Genomic DNA, 26,619 nt, shown 5'->3' on the forward strand with positions numbered 1-26,619 from the left:
CCTCTGCGGTGCCTTCAAGACGCTGAGCCGTCAGGTTGCTCTTTCTTCTGTTGCAGCACAAAACACACAGTTCCCGGTGCTAGTAGCCGATGAACTTGAAGTCTTTGCTGTTCCTAAGATTTCTTGAACAGGGGGCAAGCTACACCTAAAGTCCTTGAAGAAACTCAAACAAAGAAGTTGGAGAAAGTCCAGTCCAGTCTCTGCCCAAGACAGAAGCAGCCAATGCAGGCACACACAGCAACGCACACACCAAAGTGGTAGTTCCTCCTCACAGCTTCTACAGCTCTTCTTCTTGGCAGGTTCCTGATTCCAAAAGGTGTCTAAAGTCCTGATGCTGGGTCCCAATATTTATGCCACATTTTCCTTTGTTCTCTTGTGGCAAAAAGTCTCTTAGCTTAGTCCAAACCAGTTCTGTCTTCTCTGGTCCAGCTTCTTGGCAGGGCACACAAGACAGGGCCTATTCAGGGACAAGGAAACTCCTTCCACTGCTCTAAATGCAACCCAGGTCTATTCAGCTCACCACTGAGTCACCGTGGAAAGTTAGGAGACACCTCAACCCCCCAGTGCCTGCCTGCAGTGAATGCGCATCCCCAGCTCCTGTCACTCCAAAACCAGACAGTCAATACACAACCCAGCAGAGGCACATAGGTTGGCTAAGCAAGAAAATGCAAAAACAAAAAGATTCTATCAATGTGAAAGGAAAAAATGAAAAAAATATTTTTATATGTTTTCCAACTATGCAGTGAAAAGGTAGTGAGAAAAGACTCTCTTTTCAAATAGAGAGCACTATGTGTTTTTAAAATACCCCTCACACACTAAGAATCCCTTAGTGTCATGCTTCATCATGCGGGTCTTCCCGTCCCTCTACGGGGCGGGCGTGCTGCGACCTACGAACTACGCGGGAGCACTTATTTTTTTTAAGGTAGGCTATGTGTGGTGTAAGGATAGTGGTAGGTGATGGGGGTGTAGGGACCTAAATGAGTGAGAGCAAAATATTCAAAAAGTTAAAAAAAATTCCCTGGCTAGTAGAAAAAATTAATTTAATGGATTCCCTAGCTGAGAACAATAAAAAGGGGTTCGTGGAGTAGAACAGAATATGTTAACCACCTGGTCGACATGACATGTTTTGTAAGCAGTCCCCTACTGCTTACTCCTCAGGACCTCTAATGATCCCTACTAAAAAATACTCAATTCTAAGTAAGTATGATATGACTACAATCCTAAAACCTAGTAGAAAAATCAGCTAGTAGGTTCTGTTTACAGGCTTGAGTGGGCCCACTGAGAAGCAAAACATGGGGTGACCTGTTGTGGTCCCTGTGAAAGAAAGGGTATGTAACTGTTACCACGCATCTTTTAGCACGAAATACTGTTACAACTAAACTATTACAATGCAGGACCCTTTACAACGAATACCTTTACAACGCATTACACTACAACGCAGATACTATTACAACGCATACCATTACAACGTAAGTATAGGTAAGTTTGTCTTTTTTTTAAAACATTTATTAGGGGTATTGGGTTTGGGTTTTGGGGTACAGGGGTATTTTTAGGTTTCAGGGCTGGGTTTGGGTTTTGGGGTACAGGGGTATTTTTAGGTTTCAGGGCTGGGTTTGGGTTTTGGGGTACAGGGGTATTTTTAGGTTTCAGGGCTGGGTTTGGGTTTTGGGGCACAGGGGTATTTTTAGGTTTCAGGGTTGGGTTTGGGTTTTGGGGTACAGGGGTATTTTTAGGTTTCAGGGTTGGGTTTGGGTTTGGGTTTTGGGGTACAGTGGTATTTTTAGGTTTCAGGGCTGGGTTTGGGTTTTGGGGTACAGGGGTATTTTTAGGTTTCAGGGCTGGGTTTGGGTTTTGGGGTACAGGGGTATATTTAGGTTTCAGGGTTGGGTTTGGGTTTTGGGGTACAGGGGTATTTTTAAGTTTTCAGGGTTGGGCTTGGGTTTTGGGGTACAGGGGTATTTTTTAGGTTTCAGGGTTGGGTTTGGGTTTTGGGGTACAGGGGTATTTTTAGGTTTCAGGGCTGGGTTTGGGTTTTGGGGTACAGGGGTATTTTTAGGTTTCAGGGTTGGGTTTGGGTTTTGGGGTACAGGGGTATTTTTAGGTTTCAGGGTTGGGTTTGGGTTTTGGGGTACAGGGGTATTTTTAGGGTTCTGGGCTGGGTTTGGGTTTTGGGGTACAGGGGTATTTTTAGGTTTCAGGGTTGGGTTTGGGTTTTGGGGTACAGGGGTATTTTTAGGGTTCAGGGCTGGGTTTGGGTTTTGGGGTACAGGGGTATTTTTTAGATATATATTAACAAATTCTTTAATAAAATTTAATTTAAATAATTAAATTAATTAAAACATTATTAATTACATTATTTACATTATTTTAAAAAAGTATATACACCCCTAATAAATGTTTTTAAAAAAAGACAAACTTACCTATACTTACGTTGTAATGGTATGCGTTGTAATAGTAGCTGCGTTGTAGTGTAATGCGTTGTAAAGGTATGCGTTGTAAGGTATCCTGCGTTGTAAAAATTGTGTGCTAATGGTATGCGTGGTAAAAGTATGCGTGCTAACAACATACATCCGAAAGAAAGAGAGAAAATACGGTTTTATAAATGCACAAAAAAGTTAACACATGGTTCTCATATTACGCTTGTAGCGTGGGGCACATTGTGGCATTGTATCCATATATAGGTAAGTACGGCTGTAATGACTAATATGACAGCCCGTCATCAGGGGAATGGTGATATATTTTTCTCCTGCCCCTAATATGATAGGTGTATTGGCCTTACCTTATAATGCGTTGTAAAGGCATGCGTTGTAAAGGTATGCGTTGTTATGGCAGCCGTTGTAGTGACATGCATTGTAATGGCATGCGTTGTAATGGCATGCGATGTAAAGGCAGTTGCATTGTAACTGCTGCGTTGTAAAAGCAGTGTGATGTAATGACTGCGTTGTAATGGATGTTTCCTGTAGTCATGCAAACCCTAAACATCACATAGATTCTTATTATAGATACAACAAAATTAAGGTCTATAAATTCAAATATAAGAGCAGCTTGTACAGCGCACATCCTGAACTCAAGTATTTAAAAGCGCACTGATATGTAATAATGAAAAAAGGAGGTTCTGAAATAAAATAGTTACCTAGAATCACACAATTTGGCCAAGCAGGGAAACTGGTATTGATGTCAGGGTCTCCAGATGGATGTCTCTATCTCTTTCTCTCTCCCGTTTACATCAAAGGTCATCGCTTTGTTTTTCGTTCTTGGATCAGTGCCAGGAAAAACCAGCACAGCGATAGCAGATCCTTCACAGAATCCCAAGATTCAGCTACCAAGAATGCATGTATTTGGGCGGTGTAACACACTGAACTGCCCCCCCCCCCCCCCCCCGAACCTATGCTTGCAATTACAGACCAAATTGCCTCCCAGTCTGAGATAGGCAGCACCCCCTACGGGAGCAAAATGTCCCCAGGCAGGCCTCATCAAGGAAAAGGGATAGTCCACATCAGAGGAAGGCAGGGAAGGAGACAAGGGAATTCTGGCCTACTCCTTGAGAGGAGGCATCGGAGGAAACGAGAGATGGGACACTTGAAGTGGAGATAGAGAGCCACACAGAAGAGAGGAAGAGACTGCCTGAAGGGAAAAGAAATACCCAACAAGATCGCACTTCAGCAAGAAAGTGAAACAAGCATTGACAAAGAAGTACAAGAGAGAATAAGTGATCACACAACAGTGGCGCTCACTGGAAAGAGAAGCAGTAGCAGAGAGAAAAATAACTGGCACCAGGTGGCCGGTGTTCAGCACTGGTTAAAATTATTATTAGTTTTCTATAGCAAGAATCATGCACCCTGGTGTCAGTGCGCTTTACATACCAACATACCAATGAGTGGCAAGTTACACGTAGATATGCACAAGGATAAAAAACTATTATGTTTAAGTCACATGAATTAATTCCCAGTACTGAGCGCCGCAATAATCAATGCTCAAATTTCTGTCTAGTCTCTTTAATGACCTAGAGGTGATTGGAACCTCAGGGCTGTGTGAATTAGTGAGTGTGAGGGCAAGGTCAAGGAAAAGAATGATTTGCAATATGCCTAGCATGACGTTTCTTGAATCATTTAAATGTTGACAAATATATTTTGTATGCTATGGTCTGATTGTAGGACCGAATACATCTACAAGAAATTAGATTTGCATTGGGCGAGTTACATGCTGTTCATAGCAAAAAGAAGTAACAAACCAGCTGACACACAAGCCGGCTGGCTTGTTATAACATTGTTCTTGCTTTTAAAAAACATACACGATTGTGAAGGCCATTTAAGGAGGAAGCAATCACAAGCATTGCATGGAAGATGAAAAATCAACAAGGACATTAATAATTTGTTTCTGAAGTTCATCTGAGCATGAATGTTCATTTATAATGCATCAAACACAGGTTTTGCCTTGTGCAGCCATTAAATATACGAGGAAAGGGTAAGGGGCAAGTGGATTGAGTCTGCTCTGCACGAGGATCGCTAATCCTTTCTCGGGAAAGGGGATGCGGTTTCTGAGACTTGATCTGCTTTGCTGGGGGCCCGGTGGGGGGGCTTGCTCTTCAGCAGACTGCCCTGGGGGTGGGGCGACGCTGGAAGAGAAAAGGGAAAGAAAGATACTGTCTTTGACAATGAGCACGAGCAAACGGGTGAGAAATATCCTTACTAAAAGGGCAGTCTGCAGTCTGACAACACTCAGATCCAAGGTGGGGAATATTACAACAGGAAAACACAAGACACGGCAGAGCACCTGTGGGGTTTGCTCAGGACACGCGAGAGTATTGTGTACGTGTGTCCTTTCATGCATGCGTGCCCTCTCTGTCACAGTAGAGGGGGTAGGCGCAATCCAGCTGACAAATAAAAAAACACTTTATACCAGGGGAGGGGAAGGAACAGTGGATTGGGAGTATCAGCAGTCAATTATCCATCCCTTCAGTCTGCTCTGTGACTTTTTGGGTACGCGTCTTTGGTTACTAAAAACTGGCGGCGAGGTGCTGGGGAATATCTTCCCCTGCTGTACAGACTGCTGCTTGAACAGGTACTGCAGCATTATGCTGTATGAATATTTAACGGGAAACATCCTTTACCACGCAACTTTTACCACGCAGTACTTTTACAACGCAGGTTTTACAACGAAAACCATTACAACGCATTGCACTGGGGGGCGCTCTAGGATAAGTAATAGTTTAATTTACTATCCAACACCTTCCCTACTATCCACGGGGACTGGAGTTGGAATAGTAAATTAAACTATTCACTATCCAGCACCCCCCAAAGCAATGCGTTGTAATGGCTTGCGTTGTAAAACTTGCGTTGTAACAGCATGCGTGGTAAAAGCATGCGTTGTAACAACGTACATCCATATTTAACTGTTTCCAAACTGGGTGTGCTACACACCTCTTGCGAATTCCAAATAGATCAAAATAAATTGAAGGAACTTCATCAAATAAAAATGCTGGAAAATGCTTAGTACATAAATGACTAACATGCCCATTATGTACTATAGCCTTAAAGCCCACAGTAGCGGGCTGTACCAGCCCTTCAAGGCCCGCTCCAGCAATAAAGACCCTAGCCGAAAGAGAGGGCCTTTAACAAGGGAGTGGGCCTAAATACCGGTATAGCCATAAAACAAAGTCTTCATGGAACTCGAGGGGACTTAAATCCCCTCAGGCTCTGTGAGGCCTGTGTTCACAGCAACAGCTGTGAAAACAAAAAAATATTTGAATGTTGCTCTTGGGGCTTCTACCAGCCATGAGAAGCCCAGAGCTCTCCATTGTCTTCAATGGAGTGCTCAACACTCCGGTGTTCTCAGGGAAGATGGATCTATGTGTTTTTGAAAACTGCCGTTGTGTGGTATCAAATGAAATGTGAAATATACAACTACATTGCCCACAATGCAATGAGAGGAAAGAGAAAGTTAATTAAAGCCATTGTATTCAGCTCATAGTCGTTGATGATGTATGATAAGGCTACAAAATAAATGTTTGGATTAAAGGCTGAAAACCTGCATTACTTTCTTAAAATACACAAATGTCCGTGTTCATGGGTGTATTATTTTGCATCTGCGCCAAAGTGCTCGACCTCAAGCTTTTCAAACAGGTGTTTGACACGGTTAGAGAATTGAAAGTAAGATGAGTTATTAATAAGTAGCTTTTAAACACAGGGCTCAGTTCGCAAAATACAGTTAAATACGTTGGAAATGTGCCCCTGCAGCATTGCTTTTGAATCTGTAGTACATTTCTGACTGTATGGGAATCTATGACATTCAAGGTTTGCCTGAATGAAATTTAAGAATGCAGTATTTCCACATGCAAGAAAATTCTATACATTGCAATCTAGCGCAACGTAACTCTAATATTATGTTTATCAACATAGAAAATATTTTCCCCATGAAGCAACTCTTCTCCCACAGTAGCTATGCAGAGAACAAAGACATTAGCAGCATCCAGAAAATGAATAATTTATAATCAGCAAACTATTCACCATTGGACATGCCACTAGGTCTGGCTTATGAATGAAAGTGCCTCTTAGTTCATTAGTTGCGGCAGGTGCTTCAAGCAGCACCTGCCGCAATGTTAAATATACAGGATGTGACCGCCAGGGTGGCGGTCACATCCTAATTCACACGGAGGGACCGCCGCTGCCCCTAGTTGGCCCCCAGGGACCCTCAGGATTCAAGGGGACTTAATCCCCCAACTTAAAACGTGTCACAGGCGCGTTTGCACACTTGTCACATAAGGTCCCACCCCCTCCCTTCACCACTGTGCAAACAGACCCTCTGGTGCATTGTAAGTTGGGGTTATTAGGTCCCCTTGAATCCTGAGCGTCCCTGGGATCCACCTAGCCCACCAGGTACCTCCAGTAAGTGCCACAGAGCTGCTTTGCAGAGAGGTGTAAACAGAGGCATGGCCTCGGACCACCTCGCTGCAACGCAGCTCTGTGGTGCATACTAGTGGACTAGTGGTACCTGGTGGGCTAGTTGGCCCCCAGGGACCCCCAGTATTCAAGGGGAATTAATTCCCCAACTTACAACGCACCACGGGGCGCATTGCCATTTTTTTTTGTTTTTGTTTTTTTATTGTTTGGGCCCTGGGAACCCCCATTACCCAAGGGCCTGCCCACTATTTTTTTTTTGTTTTTTAATACGGTAAGAGGGCCGCGTGGACCGCGTGGCCCACCTCCCGATGCCAATTTCGGCCTTGGGGACCCCATCCCTCAGGACATGGCCAGTATTTAAAATGTAATTAACAATATTTGGAGGGGCCGCATGGACCCCATCCTCAGGCCATTTATGGCCCCGGGGACCCCATTCCCCGGGCAGACATTTCCTTTTTTTAAATAATTTTTTCGGGGGGAGGCCGCTTCTAGCCCCGGGGACCTCATCCCCGGGTCCTCGCCACTTTGTTGGGGACAGTGGGAGGAGCCCGAATGCCCCTACAATCCCGTCGGCTCCTCGCCTCCTGCGGGAGCCGGCATTGCTTTTCCAAAAGGGGAGCTCTAACATGCAGCTCCCCTTGTGGAAAGGCAATCTGCTTTGGTTTTTGGAAGCAAGAGCAGGAAACCTGCTCTCGCTTCCAAAATCCAAACCAGTGTTTGCTAAGACAGGGCGGGAGCTGCACGGCTCCTGTCCTGCCATAGCAAACAGCAGTGTCCCAGGGTAGGCACCCCGGGACACTGCAGGAGCCGGTCCTGGGGGTGGCAGCCCCCAAAGCCATCAAGGGTTCCAGGAGGGGGGCTGTGCGGCCCCCCTTCCATCATTTAACGTACCCCTGCATTTCCAGTGCCCCGGGGAGGTGGTGGTCCCCGGGTGTGTGGGGTGCCTCGAACCACCCACACAAGTTTTTTTTATTAAATAGAGCCCCAGGGAGGTGGTGGTCCCTAGGGCAGCGTGGGGGGGATTGGGACACCCCACACATTTTTTTCACAGCCCCAGGGATGTGGCAGGCCCCCGGGGCAGCGAGCCGCTTGCCCCCCCCCCAGTTGTTTCTAAAAGCTTGGGGAGGTGGTGGTCCCCGGGGCAGTGAGGTCCCCCACTGGCCCCTGCTAATTAATTGGCAGTGCCCCCGGGACCTGGCCCACCCAGGGCTTTTTGAAAACAAAGAGCGGGAGCCCCCGCTTTGTTTTTTTATAATTTTGGCAGGATTCGCGTCCCCTTCGCGATTTCCACCAAAATTATTATAAAAAAATGTTTTGGGGCCCTGGGGGTCCATGTGGGACTCCCTGAGCAGGCCTAGGGGGTCAGGGTCTTTCTACCCTGCCCCTTTTTATTGTTTTTTAACCTTTTTTTTCTGTTTTCTTGTGACTCGGTTCTACCGAGTCACAAGATTTCTGCCAACACTTCCTGGTTTGGAGTGTTGGCAGCCAATCAGAAGTCAGCTTTGTGCTCGGGAGGCAGCCAATCAGAAGTCAGTTCGTGCTCGGGAGGAGTTGCGACTCCTCCTCGGTGCTCAGATATTGATATTTTTCATTTTTTGATTTCTCAGGAACTACTGAATGGATTTACCCCATTTGAAAGAAGGGCTCTTTCTGAACCAAGAGTGGTCTGCTTGATTCAGACACTGTTCATCACCACCCCCTTTTCTGAATCATTTTGTCCACCATATGCGCGGCTGAAATGCCAGAAACCGGTCCCCGGAAGCTTGTTTCCTTCCCCGTATAAGAATTGGCTTGGTAGTTTGGTTTGCCCTGTTCCCATCATGCACTGGGACAGGAACAGACTAATTTGCATGTAGCCAGGTTCTGAGCTGGGATGGTGAAGTGAGCTAAAAAACGGTGATGGATCAAGCCCTGATCTTTGGACTGGGTAAGAGTGGTCTGCTTAATTCAGACACTCTGTTCATCACCACCCCCTTTTCTGAATCATTTTGTCCACCATAAGCGTGGAAGGGTATACTCAGATGTGAGTCCCTTGCTCATTGCACCATCAGGATTCAAGCAAGCTGGGCCGACGACGGCTGAAATGCCAGAAACCGGTCCCCGGAAGCTTGTTTCCTTCCCAGTATAAGAATTGGCTTGGTAGTTTGGTTTGCCCTGTTCCCATCATGCACTGGGACAGGAACAGACTAATTTGCATGTAGCCAGGTTCTGAGCTGGGATGGTGCAGTGAGCTAAAAAACGGTGATGGATCAAGCCCTGATCTTTGGACTGGGTAAGAGTGGTCTGCTTAATTCAGACACTCTGTTCATCACCACCCCCTTTTCTGAATCATTTTGTCCACCATAAGCGTGGAAGGGTATACTCAGATGTGAGTCCCTTGCTCATTGCACCATCAGGATTCAAGCAAGCCGGGCCGACGACGGCTGAAATGCCAGAAACCGGTCCCCGGAAGCTTGTTTCCTTCCCAGTGTAAGAATTGGCTTGGTAGTTTGGTTTGCCCTGTTCCCATCATGCACTGGGACAGGAACAGACTAATTTGCATGTAGCCAGGTTCTGAGCTGGGATGGTGCAGTGAGCTAAAAAACGGTGATGGATCAAGCCCTGATCTTTGGACTGGGTAAGATTGGTCTGCTTAATTCAGACACTCTGTTCATCACCACCCCCTTTTCTGAATCTTTCTGAACCAAGGGCTACATTTTTGCCAAATTTGGTGTAATTCCGTTCAGCAGTTCGGACTGTAGATTGTTCCAGTTTTGACTATGGAAATTAACATAAGGAAAACGCGTTTGGGACCCCCTTTTCTCTCAACCCCCGCTTCAAGAATCACCCCGAAACTTCAAGATATTAGCTGACCAGAGTGGGCCATTAGTTTTGAAAATTTTGCAAAGATTTGTCAACCGGCACCAAAGACATTGGGAAAAGAGAAAACACTATTTGAATAGAAACGAGATCCTAACTATGAATGCATACTGGCGACTGCCAGTAGGTAATATATCTATATCTATATCTATCTATATATATATATTTATTGAAAATGTACATACTTTATTTAGTGTATAACTTTCTTTCATCGCTTCGATATTTGTGCTTTGCCTGATTTCAAAATGGTGCTTGTTTGGGACAGATCCCGCAAGACTTTTTGCAGCAATTGTCATTGTTATCATAAACTGTAGCGTCATGGCGGCCGCCTGATACTGACGAAGGCATACCGCCGAAACGCGTCTGTTCTTTTGACTTCTGTGTAAATAAATCTGACTTGGATTTGAACCCCCCCGTGAGTGCAAGTCGTTCTCTTTGGTATCTTGCATTTCTACGCGTCCTGCCGGCGCGTGGCTCGCACGCGCTATTGAGTGCACCGGTATCTACGGCAGAGCACTGGAGCGTCGAAAACTGGTTTTTGGGAGCCGCTGTGAACCTTATGGAGCTTTGGATCAGCCTCTAACGACCGCGCGCAACATGCGGTAAGGACCGACGATTCTTTGTTTCACACCTAGCGGATACATAATTGAAATGTCCTGCATCTACGAGCTTAGCGAGGGGGGAAGCACTTTTGATTTCAGCAACTGATGAATCCCATGTACAGTGAGGCGGACCGCCGTGACACAGCCTCAGACATTTTCAAGACGAGACCTGGCTCTCGTCCAACAGTACAAGCAGGTACTCAGAACCCACCCCAACCAGGTCTTAAACCTAAATACCAACAACTAGAACGGCTATATGAACGTGAGATAAGGAAATGGTGGGAGGCCTCATCGCTTGAGAACTATATCGATGTGAACAGAGTTCCTCGTGGACTCAGAATCTATACTATACCAGCGTATGAGAGCCCTAATCCTAAACTTTTAGATGAGTGGGCTGAATATACTGCACACTCCTCTAAGGGCATGCTAGTTCTTCTAGTTAAATATGCCTGGTTAGACAGACAAGAGACTTTGGATATAATAAGTGAATTTGAAACCAAAATTGCTGAAGAAGGAGAAAAGGAGGAGCATGATGCACTGAGAGCTTCAGTGAAGCAAAGATTGGCAACTTATGAGGGAAAAATCAAACAGAGAAAACAACAAAAGTTTGAAAGGGATGCACAAGACTACGAGCAGGGCGGAATCCTAACATTTGCTCGCAAATATGATGCCCCTAGGAGAGATCTAAGAAAAAATAGATCGCTACAACAACAGCAATCTGCTGCCCCCGAAACTTCAGAATCAGAGGTCTCAGGCGCTGAACTTTCGGACAACGACACGAGAGGAGCATCCAGCGTAAATTTACCTGATTTACCTACACCTCCCCATTTTCACGAGGAGTTCGATTTAATCAGGCAAGCGTGGTTGAGAGGGGGAAAGAGAAGACCGCCCGAAATAGCCACAGACGCACCAGAAGAGGTGAGGGGCACGCGCCCCAAAAGAGGCGCAGGAAAATCGAAGAAGAAAACAACTCAACACAAGTAATGCCCCACGCCCTGGAGAGAGACACGGAAAATCTAACTATCATCAACCTGACTCCTAAGATTCTGACACCCTCAGAAACATCAGTTTTACAACTTGGACTTACTTTCTGTCCAACAAGTAACTTTGAATTTGTACAGACACGCATTGATGTATTCAAACTAGTGCGTAAAATGAAACTACACAAACTCTTTAAACTTAAAGGCATCAACTCACCTGGCACTCCCCAAGCATCACGGCCCAACCCCATCAGTGAAAAGGAGTTGGAGCTTCTTGCAGTTCTGGAAGATCTTAATATAGAAGGTGCTACAGCCAGCCAAATAGCATCGGGCATGGGTACCTCTGGAGCATCTGCTAACAACATCCAGTCAAGAGAACCCAGCCCCTTTAAACCAGTCTCGAAGTTTGTCCCACCTTCTAACTCGGACGCCATTGACGTTTTTCATGACAAGGTCATGTTAGATCTGCGGAACCTAAGAGAGAATCCATCAGAGAACCATAGATCCATGTGGAACCTGACATTTCAACAAAGGAAGGCAATAAAGGATTTGGCAGCTGACAGGAACATTGTAATAAAACCCTCCGACAAGGGTGGCAATGTAGTCCTGCAAACCCGTAAAAACTACTGCCTTGAAGCACTTCTCCAACTTAGCAATCGTGACAATTATACACCTATTGTGATGAAAGAATACTTGGAGAGTATCACTCAATATGAAAAACTGATACACAAGTGGCACATAAGAGGAATGCTGTCAGTCGAAGAATTCAAATTCCTGTCAGTTTGTAATCCTAAAATACCCACCTTCTACCACCTGCCGAAGGTGCATAAAGACTCGGAAAAGCCGCCAGGCCGTCCAATAATTTCATCTGTTGGAGGCCTCTTGGAGAACATGTCTAAATTTATAGACTTTAATCTCTTTCCTTTTGTTGAGGTAATGACTTCCTATACGAGACACTAAGGACTTCCTCCGTTATGTTGATGGGAGCTAATGGGAATCAGATTATCTAATGGTGACCTTAGATATAGCCAGCTTGTATACAAGCATTTCACATGAACAAGGCTTGGATGTAATCAATCAGGCGTTGCAACAAAGACCGGCAGAACATAGGGAGCACAGTGAAAAGCTCACCGACTTTCTCCGTTTCAGCTTGTTTAACAACATTTTCATTTTTCAGGATCAGATCTACCGACAAAAACGGGGAACGTGAGGTTCCGTGACAATTATAAGTGGTGTTTTCGACTCGCACGAATATGGTCGAGTCTGGTATCTATGAACCGCAAATGACGAGTTTGGTAAGTGTGCGCAGTTTCGCTGTGCTAACTTAAACCGTTCGTTTGTTATGTGGGTTTTTTCATCTGTACCCACGGGTTCCATCTTAGATACGGCATCCATTTTGTCTCTTGCCCTCAAGTAGCCAGCGAACGGACGCTGTCCGCGTCACGACCCTGGGACTCTCAAGAGATGTGCGGAAGACACATGTTCTTTATAAGTGTCTTTATGATACTGTAAGGCAGATGGCGCCGCTCGAGGCCCATCTCGCCGCACGGACTTATTGTCTCAGCCGTGCATCTCATTAGGCACGTCCCTTTGATGCCTGTATCTCATGTTTCCCGATACCTCCCCTTTTACACCCTTTCCGATTTCCCCACTGTCTCCGTCTTCCTCTGCACCTGTCCTTATTCCTATTTCGATCTGTTTTACTGCCGATTGGAATGCACTAATGTTGGGAAGACGGGTTTTACAGTTGGGAACCGCCAAATGTTTCCGCACTTATGTCCCGGACGTTGTGTGTATCAAAGTGACCAAAGCGACCCCTCTGGGGGATAATTATGGGAACCGGGTTGTAAACCTTTGTGTGTCATGTTGTCCTATGGGTAAATTCTGTATAAAAGGAGCGATCCACAGAACCAATTTGAAGCAGTCTCCCCAAGTTGCACGTGTTGTACTTGTCGTGACTTCTGTGTTCCCTTCAGTAAATAAATCCTTGAATCTTTGACGCCCAAGGAAGTGTCCCGTGTCTCTGTCATTCGTACGCCGGAACAGGTAACCCACGAAGGTTTCAGGTGTTGTCCCCTGGCACCGCTGGGTCTTAAAGTACCCAGTCCTTCAGTTGGCGCCCAACGTGGGGCTGCATCAGTGGTACCGGTCCAAGCCCGACGATCGTGAGGAACTTCGTGTGAAATCTCCGAGGGAAAGTGCACTCCGCTTCATCGATCCTGTTGTCGAAACAAGTGGCCCGAAGACTTTTCCCGCGAAGATTCCCGCCTCCTGACGGCTGCGACGGACTGCTGCCCTGACTGTAGACCTGTTTTGGCGCCTGGCGTAGACCTTGGTATAGCGAGACGATTGACGGGCCTTCCTGGTGACGCCATCGATCTTTGAGTTAAGTATTTGTGGGTCGCTCCCAGAGTCCTTAGTTGTTGACACTTTAGCGGGTGTTTTTGTTGTTAACGCTGTGTGAGTGTTTTTGTCGGTGACACTTTGCTAGCGTACTTTGTTGTGTTATTTGACGACTGCAGCCGCCAAAAACCGAGGGTTTTGTTCTTTGCTGGGACTTGGTAAATCCCGTAACCCTTGAAGTTTGTGAAACTCGGCTAGTGTGCAAGATGCCCGGTCGCAGTACTTTGTTTAGTTGTTTCAGACCTTGTGGTACGGATTCCCGACTGGAGGACTCGTGTCCGATACCTCCGGTTGGAACCCCGACTTATGAACTGTACAGTAAACATGGGCTAGGCCCGATTACCTTTAATGAATACTGGATCAAATACACAAAGAAAGATGGTGACCTTCGTTGGCCACCACATGGTAGCTTCGAGGCCCCGATCTTAGATAATCTAGAGGTTAAATTGTTTGCGAAAAAGTCAAGGCCGGCCATGTTTGATGCCTTTCGGTTGTGGCGCAAAGAAGCCCGACAGAAAGAAATCAGACAGACTAAGCGAAATCAGAGAGATAGTGCTGGTACCATTGTAAAGAAAGCAGAGCAGTTTCAGCATGATAAGGAGATTAGGGAAAAGGAAGTGTTTGACAGATTACAGCGTATGACTATAGATAAATGCTATCCTACTTTGCCTACGGAGTCGGAAAAGAAGGATGAGTCAGTTGAGGATTCCTTAATGTCCTATCTTATGAAGTCGCCACCTCCGTACGTACAGGGTACCACAGCCCCTGTGATTCCCCCTGTACCTGTTCCTGCACCTATTCTTCCTCCGCCTGTTCCTCAACCTGCACCCGTTTTTCCGACTGTTCCTGCTTCTTTGTCTGTTGCTATCCCTACTGCTCCTCCGCTTCCACATACTCCTGCTCATGCTACTGCTCCTGCTCTGTTAACTCCTGCTGTTGCTTCTGTTTCTACTCCTTCACTTGTTAGTCCGGTCTCCTATACTTCTCCCTCTACTCGTAGTCGTAATTCTCCTCTTGCGGCTTGCTTCTTTCATTCGCTCGGACCTGTTCTTGGGTCCGCTGGTTCAGATGGTCCTCAGAGACGTAGCCAGCTTCCAGGTAATAGGGAACGTGCTTCGCTATATAATATGGCGATGGGTTGGATGACGCACCCCCTTAGAAATCCACCCCGTGTTGTACTCGACACGTTTTGTCAATTCAATATACCAACCCAGAGATTTGTATTCGAGGAAATGTGCAAGGTCCTTCGTGATCAGATATCGGCCGACGCACCTGACGAGGTGCTGACCGCGTTGTCTGATTTACAGCTTCAGTTTTCGGCTGGACTGATAGTGGATACCAACGTTCGACGTGCTGTTGAACGGTTGCTATCCTTCCGTCCCGCTCCTATACCTCAAGCCCTCTTTGTTGAAGATGTTGAAAGACAGCCGGATGAGTCTGGACAGTTTCCTATGCGAGAGGTTCCACCAGTGTGGATGCCAGGTAATCCCGGGGCAAACCCGCCGATCTTGCCGTTCTTTCAGAGGGTATGGATACATCTCCCATGGAAACGATCAGAAGTGTTGCAAGTGAAGCAATCTTTGCCTGACCCTCGCAAAAATCCTGCAGGGTATTATAAGGAATTATCGCAGCTCGTAGATGCTACGATAATGAATCTTGCCGATATTGATATGTTGTTTGGTAATGTCGTACCGCAACCGGTATGGGCTAAGATTCGTCAGGAGAATCATCCGAATGAATTAGGTGGTGCTTGGGCTGCCATTGTAGCGGCGGATACTCGACAAGTTGGTGGTGCTAAACCCGAGCAGCTGATTGTTGACCTTCCTCAAAGAATTATAACATTAATGAAAACTCTTATGCCAGCTATGAGGGTGAACTGGGACAAATTGTCAGCTTGTAAGCAAAAGAAGGACGAGAGTGTTTCCGACTACTTTACTAGGTTTGAGGAGTCATTCATTGATCATAGTGGTCAGGATATGGGCACTGAGGGTGGTCAAAGGTTGTTCGTAGATAAATTCGTTTCAAACTTACTGCCCGATTTGAGCAATAAATTGAAGAATTCAGAAAGTGCATGGGCCGTTTCTACTTCAGCTCAGATATTGGCCACGGCACAATATTATGAGAACAGAGAGAAAGAAGAGAACGACCGTGTTGATAAAAAGACGAAAGAGCTTAAAACTAAAGTGTTGCTTCAGCAAGCGTATCCTCCACGTTCTAATCAGATTACTTCGCAACAAAATCGATCGCAGCCGCAATCGAACCGATCACAATCTCGCAATGACTCTTCCTCCCAAAGATCCTCGTTAGGGTACAATCAATGTGCTTATTGTAGACAGGAGGGACATATCAAATTCAATTGTCCTGTTCTAAATGAACGTAATAGTAGTAATCCATCTAGGGGAGGTCGTGGTGGTTCGCAGCAGGCTCCACGTGGCAGAGGTCGTGGTGCTCAGAATGATCGCTCGGATAATTCATCCAACTCCGATAATTGTTTTGATCAACGTGGATCGTCGCAAGGACGATCTGCGCAATACAATGTAGACGATTATTACGTCGATCAGGGAACTGACGACAGTAATTACTAGGACAGCCAAAGACAAGGAGAGGGAGTGGTATCAGTTCCGGTTGATCAGAGAGGGCCTTACGTCGCAGTTGCTACATCGGGCGTCGTTGAGCCTTTTCTGTTGGACACTGGTGCAGCGAAAAGTTCCATAAAGCATTCGAAACTCCCTGGCGCACCTTTGTCTGGCTTAACAAATGTTTCCGTTGGATTCTCTGGCGCCCCCGTTAGCAATCCAGTTTCGCGCCCTTTGCCCCTTAAAATTGGGCCTCGTGAGCTCGAAGCTCCGTTGATTCTAACCACGGGTTGTGGTGAAAATCTTTTGGGCCTGGATTTGCTTAAACGTTTGTATGCGACTTTGCATTGTTCTCCTGCGGGTGTAAAGCTTACGTTGGGAGAGAGGGTTGTCTCTCCTATGTACTTGTCTCTCGATAAGCTTCCACCGGAATTGAGTTCTCTTCCTGCGTCTTTGTGGGCAACAGGTCCCAATGATGTGGGCCTGCTTGATATCTCACCATATGTTGTTCAGTTGAAATCTAATGTGCGGTTGCCACGTATTCCCCAGTATCGTATCTCTCTTGATGGTGAACAAGCGCTGTTAGCAATCATCTATGATTTGATCGAGAAAGACGTTATTGAGGAAACACGGGGAAACGTGTGCAACAGCCCTGTACTTCCCATTCTAAAACGTACTGATCCTTCGAAACCACCTGTTTATCGTTTTGTTATCGATTTACGGGAGGTGAATAAAATTGTGATTCCTCAGTTCCCTGTTGTGCCTGACATCACGGCGCTACTGACTCTGATTCCAGCTTCTGCATCGTGGTTTTCGGTGGTTGACTTGAAGAATGCGTTCTTCAGCATCCCGATTGCAGAAGAGAGTAGAGACCTTTTCGGTTTCTCTCTTGGTGGACGCAGCTTCCGGTTTAAACGCGCTCCTCAGGGCTACTGTGAAAGTCCATCGATTTACAGTCAAGCCTTGAAGGGCCAACTGGATGCGTTTACGCTGCCGGTTGGTGCGGCCTTAATCCAATACGTCGATGACCTATTGGTAGCTGCCGATACTCAGGACATTTGCAAAATTGCTACAGTATCGCTGCTGCAACATCTCTGCGAGTTAAATCACAAGGTGTCGTCTTCTAAACTCCAATATTGTTGTCAAGAAGTAACCTATTTAGGTCACTTATTGTCGAAGGAGGGAAGGAGGTTGACCCCAGAGAGAATTGCGGCGATTGCGCGAATGGCTGTGCCAACAACCCAAAGAGATGTGCGTGCCTTTTTAGGTATTACGTCGTACTGCAGGCAGTGGATTCCTAATTTTTCATTGCTAGCGAAACCATTAGTGGCTCTTACGTGCAAGGATGTTTCGACTCCTTTACCATGGACGGAAGAATGTCAGAAAAGTTTTTCTGAATTACGTGATTCATTGTGTTCGGCTCCTGTGTTGGGTACTCCTGACTATAGCAAGCCGTTCACATTATATGTTCACGAGAGGGAAGGTTGTGCGTTGAGTGTTTTAACGCAACCTTTTGGTGGTAAGCAACGTCCATGTGCATATTTTTCCTCGACTTTGGACCCGGTAGCTAGAGCATTGCCGAGTTGTTTGCGAGCGACGGCGGCAGCCGCGGTCTCCATCCGACAATCAGCAGGGTTGGTCATGGATAATATGCTTACGGTGATGGTTCCGCATGCAGTCGATACTCTTTTAAATCGTACGAAAACTCAGCACTTGACGAGTGCGAGGTTGTCTGGGTACGAGTTGACGCTGTTGGCAAGCCACATTCGAATAAAACGTTGTAATGTTCTGAACCCGGCAACTTTGTTACCAATTAGCTCAGAGTCAGATGAAATAACAGAACACGATTGTTATTTGAGGACAGAGGAGGAAACAAAAGGTAGAGTGGACCTTAAAAACACCCCATTGGAAGACCCAGACGGTACACTGTATGTGGATGGTTCATGTTTCAAGTTGCCGAATGGCGATGTGACTACTGCATATGCTGTTGTAACGTTGAATACTGTTGTTGAGACTGCGAGATTAAGTCAGAATTCTGCCCAAGCTGCAGAGCTGATCGCTCTTACTAGAGCATGTGCGTTAGCAAAAGGGAAACGTGTGAATGTGTTTACCGACAGCCAATATGCCTTTGGCGTCGCACATAGTTTTGGACGGTTGTGGAGAGAGAGAGGTTTTCTAACATCGCATGGTACGAAGATTCAGCATGGCCAGCTCGTGAATGATCTTTTGGATGCGCTTACGTTGCCTAAACAAGTGGCAATTGTTAAATGTAGTGCGCATCGTAAGGTGACGGATGATGTTGGTCGTGGTAATGCTTTTGCGGATGAGACTGCTAAGGAGACTGCCCGGAACCTTAGCACACGAATGTATGTGACGAGCTCGGTTAGGTGGCCTACAGAATCAAGTATGTGTGAGGACACTATCGAGAGTGTGAAAGCAATTCAGAATGAGGCCACCGAGACTGAAAAGACGAAGTGGAAAGAAAGTACGGGAAAGTTGGATACGAATGGTTGTTGGATTGATTTGTCTGATCAGAAAAGATGGATGTTACCGGATGCGTATGTGCTGGCTGTTGTGACTATGGCGCATGGGGTAGCACATATTAGTGCGAAAGGTATTTGTAAATTACTGTCTCCTGTGTGGAAGAATGATGGTATTACGAAATGTGCTGAACGCTTGGTTAAGAATTGTATGGTATGTATGTTGTACAATCCTGGTAAGGGAACCCCAACTCCTCCTGGCAGTTTTGCTCCCCCTTCATGTCCCTTTGAAGTGATCCAATTGGACTTCATCCATATGGAGCGATGCAATAACCTAAAATACGTCTTAGTTGTGGTTTGCGCATTCTCCCGATGGATCGAGGCTTATCCTCTCAAAGACAATACTGCTTTGTCTACTGCGAAAATCCTACTGAAGGAATATTTTCCTCGGTATGGAATGCCTAGAGTCGTGTGGTCAGATAACGGAAGTGAGTTTGTGGGTAGTGTGATGAAGAGTGTGTGTAAGGGCCTTGGAATTAATCAGAAATTCCATAGCGCCAATCATCCCCAGTCAGCTGGTTTGGTTGAAGGGTATAACGGCACTCTTAAACTAAAACTAGCAAAGATTCAGGCTACGACTGGTCTCTCGTGGCCTGACGCTTTACCCTTAGCATTACTGTCAACAAGGGCAACTGTACACTCCCGAGTAGGGCTCAGTCCCTATGAAATAGTGTTCGGTCGTCCTGCTAATGTTTGGGGGGTCCCTAGACCGGGTATTTTCTGTGATCTTGAGTATCCAATGTTGATCGATTATCTTCATGACTTGACTGCTAAACTGAGGTTAATTCACCAACAGGTTCACGAAGCATTGCCGACGCAGACGGAGGGTCCAGGCCACCAGCTCCAGCCCGGAGATTGGGTGGTGACGCGCAACTTTTCGTGCAAGAACAACTTGGACCCGAGGTTCACTGGACCCTACCAGGTCCTCCTTGCCACGAGAACTGCAGTTCGTCTTGAGGGGCGGAAGAATTGGGTGCACGCCACCCACACGAAGAAAGTCCCTATCCCGTTGCCAGCAGACTCGTGGGTGAGGAAAGGCATTGCATCAACCGAAACCGAAGGATTGCCGGCGTTTGTACCTTTCAGTGACGCACAACCTGTCGGAGAATCCTCAGCGCAGCAGAAAGACACTGTTGAACATTTGACAGCAAAAGACTCAAGACCAGAACATTCAGCTGATCAACAGGACGTTGTCCCTTCAACCGATCCTTTGTTCGACGAACAGACACGTCCTGGGAAAACCCGATACTTTTTGCGATCTAGCACCAGAGACTAATAAAAGATCCTGTTCTGTCCCCTGACAATTGCATTATCCCGTTTTCCACGATCAGTTTGAACACTCGTATTACTGTAATTATTTTGTATATATATTCATTGAGTTTCGTTCCTCATATTTTTGCTTCCACAGCTGAGAGACATTGTTTTCGCATATATATATATATTTGTGAAATAAAGACCGTAGGGCCGCGTGCGTACTTCCTTCTGGTTAGTAGGTCTTGACACTAGGTTAAAGACCGTCGGTTCCTGGGAACTCCTAGGGATTGACTACTGCTACACAGAACGAAGTGCGTCAAGAAACGTTGCGGACGGTCATAGGGAATGACATTTTCGAAGCTGACGGACTTGGAAGGAGCTCAAGAGCAAAGATTCAAGCTGCGGCAACTCAGTCGTACCAAATGTTTTAAATTCCAAATATTTGTATTGTTTTTGACTGTTTCTGCATTACTGGCGGGTGGGGTGTATTACACGATGTTTTACTTCTTACCTTCTGTTACACCCACTCCTACCCCTGACCCTAAACTTACCTCCACTGTATCTCCTCATTCTTTTCATATCTTACCTGAACACGAACAGGCTAGACGTGCAGAATTCCGCAACAATTCCTTTATTCAGCTCCTTCACCAGCATCAGTTAGTGGTTAACACTACTAATTGTTGGGTGTGTGGGTTGATGCCACATACTACGGATAAGGGAATTCCATATCTGGTGTTACCGTATAGTTCCCAAGGGTCTGCTCGAGCATTTCAAACAATGTTTCGAAGCGCACTGGGTTTCCACCCCATTCGAGAACCACGTTCCCCCTACTCTGGTCCTACCTCGTACCAAAAACCTTTGTCTATAGCAATAGAGGATTTAGATAGCGATATCTATGATCCCTCGCTTATTCCTGAAGAAGAGGTACAAGCCTATAGGGTCCTAAGTAGAGGCGAATATAGTGTGTTCACTGGTGAAAAACAGCTTAAAAGCTCGCCTCCGATATGGGTCGTACCCCACATTGGTAATTTTTGTCTAATAGGTCGTGGCCGAAGATCAAAAGCCCGACTTGGAGAGAGTGCTTGCACTGAAAATTACATTCTGCCGATGGTCTCGTCCCCTGTGTTTTTGGCTGCCAAGGGTACATACTTTATCTGTCATGATCGTGCGTATGCATGGTTGCCCTCTGACTTCATGGGCTCATGTTTTATCGCAAACTTGTTGCCTCCGACGTTTACTGTAGATGCAGATTATCACAAGACTAGAGTTGTGAGAGGCGTAATTAGCGAAGAGGATACTGCCGGTCAAGAGGCAGGAGACTTTTTCAAGGGTTTCCTCCCGTTTTGGGGACCTATGGTTAATAGTAGGAACCTGAGACAGTTGACTCGAGTGGTAGAATCGACAGCTAATATTACTGCCAGTGCCCTTGGTAATATCACCACTGAACTTCAGGCGGATAGGCTTATGACGTTACAAAACCGTATGGTTTTAGATGTCATCTTAGCAGATCGAGGTGGGGTATGTAAGGTGATCCATTCGAGCTGCTGCATTTTCATTCCAGATAACGCTCCAACTGTCTATCAAGCCATCTCGAAGTTGCATAAGATCTCCGAATCCATACACGTGGATGTAGGGGATTGGACGCTACTTGGGTGGTTTTGGGGCCTGATGTCGACTTGGGGTTGGAAGATTCTGATGATCATCGGAGTCGTTGTGGCGTTCCTGTTCACGTGTTGCCTTTGTGTGCAGTGCGGTCCTGCCTTATGTGGCCTCTGTGCTACAACGTGTATGAGACAGCCACCTGCTACTAGGGGGACGCGGTTGGACAGAGCTATGCTACAACAACATCTCAATGGTCTGATGAATATCGAATATGATTCTGACTAGTGCTTGCCTACATGAGGGCAAAAGGAGCGTCTGAGGTTCCGTGACAATTATAAGTGGTGTTTTCGACTCGCACGAATATGGTCGAGTCTGGTATCTATGAACCGCAAATGACGAGTTTGGTAAGTGTGCGCAGTTTCGCTGTGCTAACTTAAACCGTTCGTTTGTTATGTGGGTTTTTTCATCTGTACCCACGGGTTCCATCTTAGATACGGCATCCATTTTGTCTCTTGCCCTCAAGTAGCCAGCGAACGGACGCTGTCCGCGTCACGACCCTGGGACTCTCAAGAGATGTGCGGAAGACACATGTTCTTTATAAGTGTCTTTATGATACTGTAAGGCAGATGGCGCCGCTCGAGGCCCATCTCGCCGCACGGACTTATTGTCTCAGCCGTGCATCTCATTAGGCACGTCCCTTTGATGCCTGTATCTCATGTTTCCCGATACCTCCCCTTTTACACCCTTTCCGATTTCCCCACTGTCTCCGTCTTCCTCTGCACCTGTCCTTATTCCTATTTCGATCTGTTTTACTGCCGATTGGAATGCACTAATGTTGGGAAGACGGGTTTTACAGTTGGGAACCGCCAAATGTTTCCGCACTTATGTCCCGGACGTTGTGTGTATCAAAGTGACCAAAGCGACCCCTCTGGGGGATAATTATGGGAACCGGGTTGTAAACCTTTGTGTGTCATGTTGTCCTATGGGTAAATTCTGTATAAAAGGAGCGATCCACAGAACCAATTTGAAGCAGTCTCCCCAAGTTGCACGTGTTGTACTTGTCGTGACTTCTGTGTTCCCTGCAGTAAATAAATCCTTGAATCTTTGACGCCCAAGGAAGTGTCCCGTGTCTCTGTCATTCGTACGCCGGAACAGGTAACCCACGAAGGTTTCAGGTGTTGTCCCCTGGCACCGCTGGGTCTTAAAGTACCCAGTCCTTCAAACGGCGATGGGAGCCTGCTTCGCCCCCAGCTACGCGAATCTTTTCGTTGGGTGGTGGGAGAAGCGGGCGGTCTGGTCGGACTCCTGTGACCATTGGGTCAACAAGACCATAATTTGGAGGCGGTACATTGATGACCTCTTTCTGGTCTGGAAAGGGAGTAGACGGTCAGTTGAAGATTATATCAAACATCTCAACAGCAACAACCTTAATTTGAAATTCTCAGGTGAAATCAGTAACACTGAGGTGAATTACCTAGATGTAAGAGTATTCATAACCGATGGCAAGTTACAGACGGCTCTTTTCAGGAAACCCACAGCGGGCAACTCAGTGCTTCATGCACGCAGCAGTCACCCCACAAGCCTTAAGAACAGTATCCCGTATGGGGAACTTTTGCGCATCAAACGCAACAGCTCCCGTCCTGAAGACTACAATGAAGCAGGGTTGGCCAGCCTCGATAGATTCAGGGCACGAGGCTATAAAGATAGGGTGCTGAGCGAAGCTTGGAAGAAAGCTGAGGTCAAAAGCAGAACTGACTTGATTAAAGAGACTCCCAAAATAGATAAAAACAAAGGTACCAATAATCTGAGGCTCATTACAAATTTTTCCAACGCAGCTAAGAGCCTTAAAAAGATTATGTACTCTAATTGGAGTATTTTGAAATCTGACCCTGTCATTGGACGTGACATCCCTGTCCAACCTTCTATAACATTTCGTAAAACCAAGTCACTTAAAGATCACTTGGTACAGAGCCATTTGCCCCCTGCTGCCAGAGGCATACAAGGTATCTATCCTTGCAATAAGTGCAAGGCATGGAAAGTTGTTAGCTATTCTGTACCAGGGAAACACGACCCAGTTGCCATCAAGAAATTTATGAATTGTCTGACACCCTTTGTGGTCTACTGTCTTACTTGCCCGTGCGGACTTAAATATATAGGGAGTACTATACACCCTGCCAAAATCCGCATTTTAGAACATCAGACCCTTTGTGGTCTACTGTCTTACTTGCCCGTGCGGACTTAAATATATAGGGAGTACTATACACCCTGCCAAAATCCGCATTTTAGAACATCAGAGGGCAATTCAAAACAACAACAGCAATTATCCAGTAGCCCGTCATTTTCACATTCACCACAACAGTTACCGTAAACTCTTGAGTTACTTCTGCCTTGACCATGTGCCTCGAGATCCCAGAGGGGGAGATAGAGCTAAATGCTTAAGGAGACGAGTCCCGATATATTATTGATTTATCGACTAAAACACCTTTGGGACTCAACATGGGGGAGGAACTGAAAGTACACCTGTAAATACTGTAAATAATATTGTCCTTATTCACAATTTCTTTCGCTGCACTATGACACTTCAGGCGTGAATTGATGTTATATGTACTGTCTTTAGGGTGCTTTTGCTTTATTTAATCATGGTTAGTATTTTCCAATTGATTGAGTACAGTTTTACTTGTGAATTTAACATCTGTGCGGTTTATGTGATTTAGAATGTAATTTTCCACCGCAGCACCACTTTAACTTAAGCCCATTCGAGGGCTCAATTTATTGAAAATGTACATACTTTATTTAGTGTGTAACTTTCTTTCATCGCTTCGATATTTGTGCTTTGCATGATTTCAAAATGGTGCTTGTTTGGGACAGATCCCGCGAGACTTTTTGCAGCAATTGTCATTGTTATCATGTTTATAAACTGTAGCGTCATGGCGGCCGCCTGATACTGACGAAGACGTACCGCCGAAACGCGTCTGTTCTTTTGACTTCTGTGTAAATAAATCCGACTTGGATTTGAACCCCCCCCCCCGTGAATGCGAGTCGTTCTCTTTGGTATCTTGCACATATAGATATATATATATATCTAAAACACCATTCCACCAACTGCCGCTCCTCTTGTCCTCGGGTGCCTCCTTAACGCACGGTGGAGTGCGTATATTATCTTCAAACACACAGTTCAAATTCTTTAGAACCGCTCCTCAATTAAGGGCACTCCAGTCATTCTTTGTAGTCCCATTGCCATGTTTATTCATAGCGTTTTCACATATGCCAAGTAAACAAACGCGTTTCGGCGTTGCCGCCTTCGTCAGTGTTGACTGACAGACATTTTTTGTGTTTAAATAAAGTTTCACCATGACACCATGTCACATGATTAAAAACAACATAAAAGAAGGCATATCAATTTCATTCATTGTTATGTGGTGGCCATCTTGCAATGTCTAAGTACATCATCATTCACGTATAAGAGAAGCATCATTCATATTACAATTCATACATGTGCGGCTATTCAACTGAATATCTCATTATTTCTCATAAATTGATATTTCAACCTCAGTCAAGCTTTCAGGGCTTGACTGAGGTTGAAATATCAAATGAATGATGATGTACTTAGACATTGCAAGATGGCCGCCACATAACAATGAATGAAATTGATATGCCTTCTTTTATGTTGTTTTTAATCATGTGACATGGTGTCATGGTGAAACTTTATTTAAACACAAAAAATGTCTCAGTCAGTCAACACTGACGAAGGCGGCAATGCCGAAACGCGTTTGTTGACTTGGCATATGTGAAAACGCGATTAATAAACATGGCAATGGGACTACAAAGAATGACTGGAGTGTCCTTAATTGAGGAGCGGTTCTAAAGAATTTGAACTGTGTGTTTGAAGATGTATATCTATATATATATATATCGATATATATATATATATATATATGTGTGTATATATTACCTACTGGCGGTCGCCAGTAGGTATATATAGTTAGGATTTTTTCTCTATGGGATTTTTGAAAATTCTATGTCTAATAACTTTGGCGTTTGTGGACGGAATTGGCTGAAATTTTCAGGAAAATGGAACATTTTGTTTCTGAGCAGCCCCTGACAATTTGGGGGGGTTTCATCAAGGGGGGGCCGAGAAAAAAGGGGGGTCCCAAAACGCATTTTTCCCATGTTAATTTCCATAGGGCGGTTGGCCTCACTTTTAGCTCGAACGGCTGAATGGATTTGCACGAAACTTGGCAAAATTGTAGGGACTGTTAGCCTGATGTGCCTTTGCTAGGTCTCAATATATGTGCTCCAGTGGATTTTGAGTAATTTAGGTTCAAAAAAATATATATATCTGGGCGGAGCCTAACCACACATCTGATCTGATTGGCTGTCAGCACTTCATCCAAGAAGTGTTGGCAGCCATCTTGGGACCAATATACATGATAGCACCTCATTAAAAAGCATTGTAGTTAATAGAGGGTTTTAGGACTTTAGTTACATTATAAATCATTTGTTGATGGTACCATACTCGTTTTAGGAATTGTGGTGGGTTCTAAGGTGATTTTACCATGTGAAAAAACCTTCTGCTGTGATATCATGAATATTGTTTGAAAGAAAACTAATATCTCATGATTTTCCCACAGTGGTTTGGAAGGGGATCTATAAGCTAAACTGAAAGCATATTTTCTGTAAATTCACATTATCTTTCTCAGTCATGTGAAAATGAAGTCTGACATTCTCAGTAAAACATGTACATCCAACAAGGACAGAGACTGTCAGTTGATTCCTTTGTGTTCTACTGCAGCCTCCTAGAGTGTTCTAAAGAACAACTAGAGCGCTAACAGTCCTACTTATTACAAAGGTATGGCACACCTGAAGCCATCTTGATTGGAATAAAGTGGTAACTCTTAAAACAT

This window comes from Lissotriton vulgaris, chromosome 3_1 (assembly GCF_964263255.1).
Source record: "Lissotriton vulgaris chromosome 3_1, aLisVul1.2, whole genome shotgun sequence".
Classification (NCBI taxonomy): domain Eukaryota; kingdom Metazoa; phylum Chordata; class Amphibia; order Caudata; family Salamandridae; genus Lissotriton; species Lissotriton vulgaris.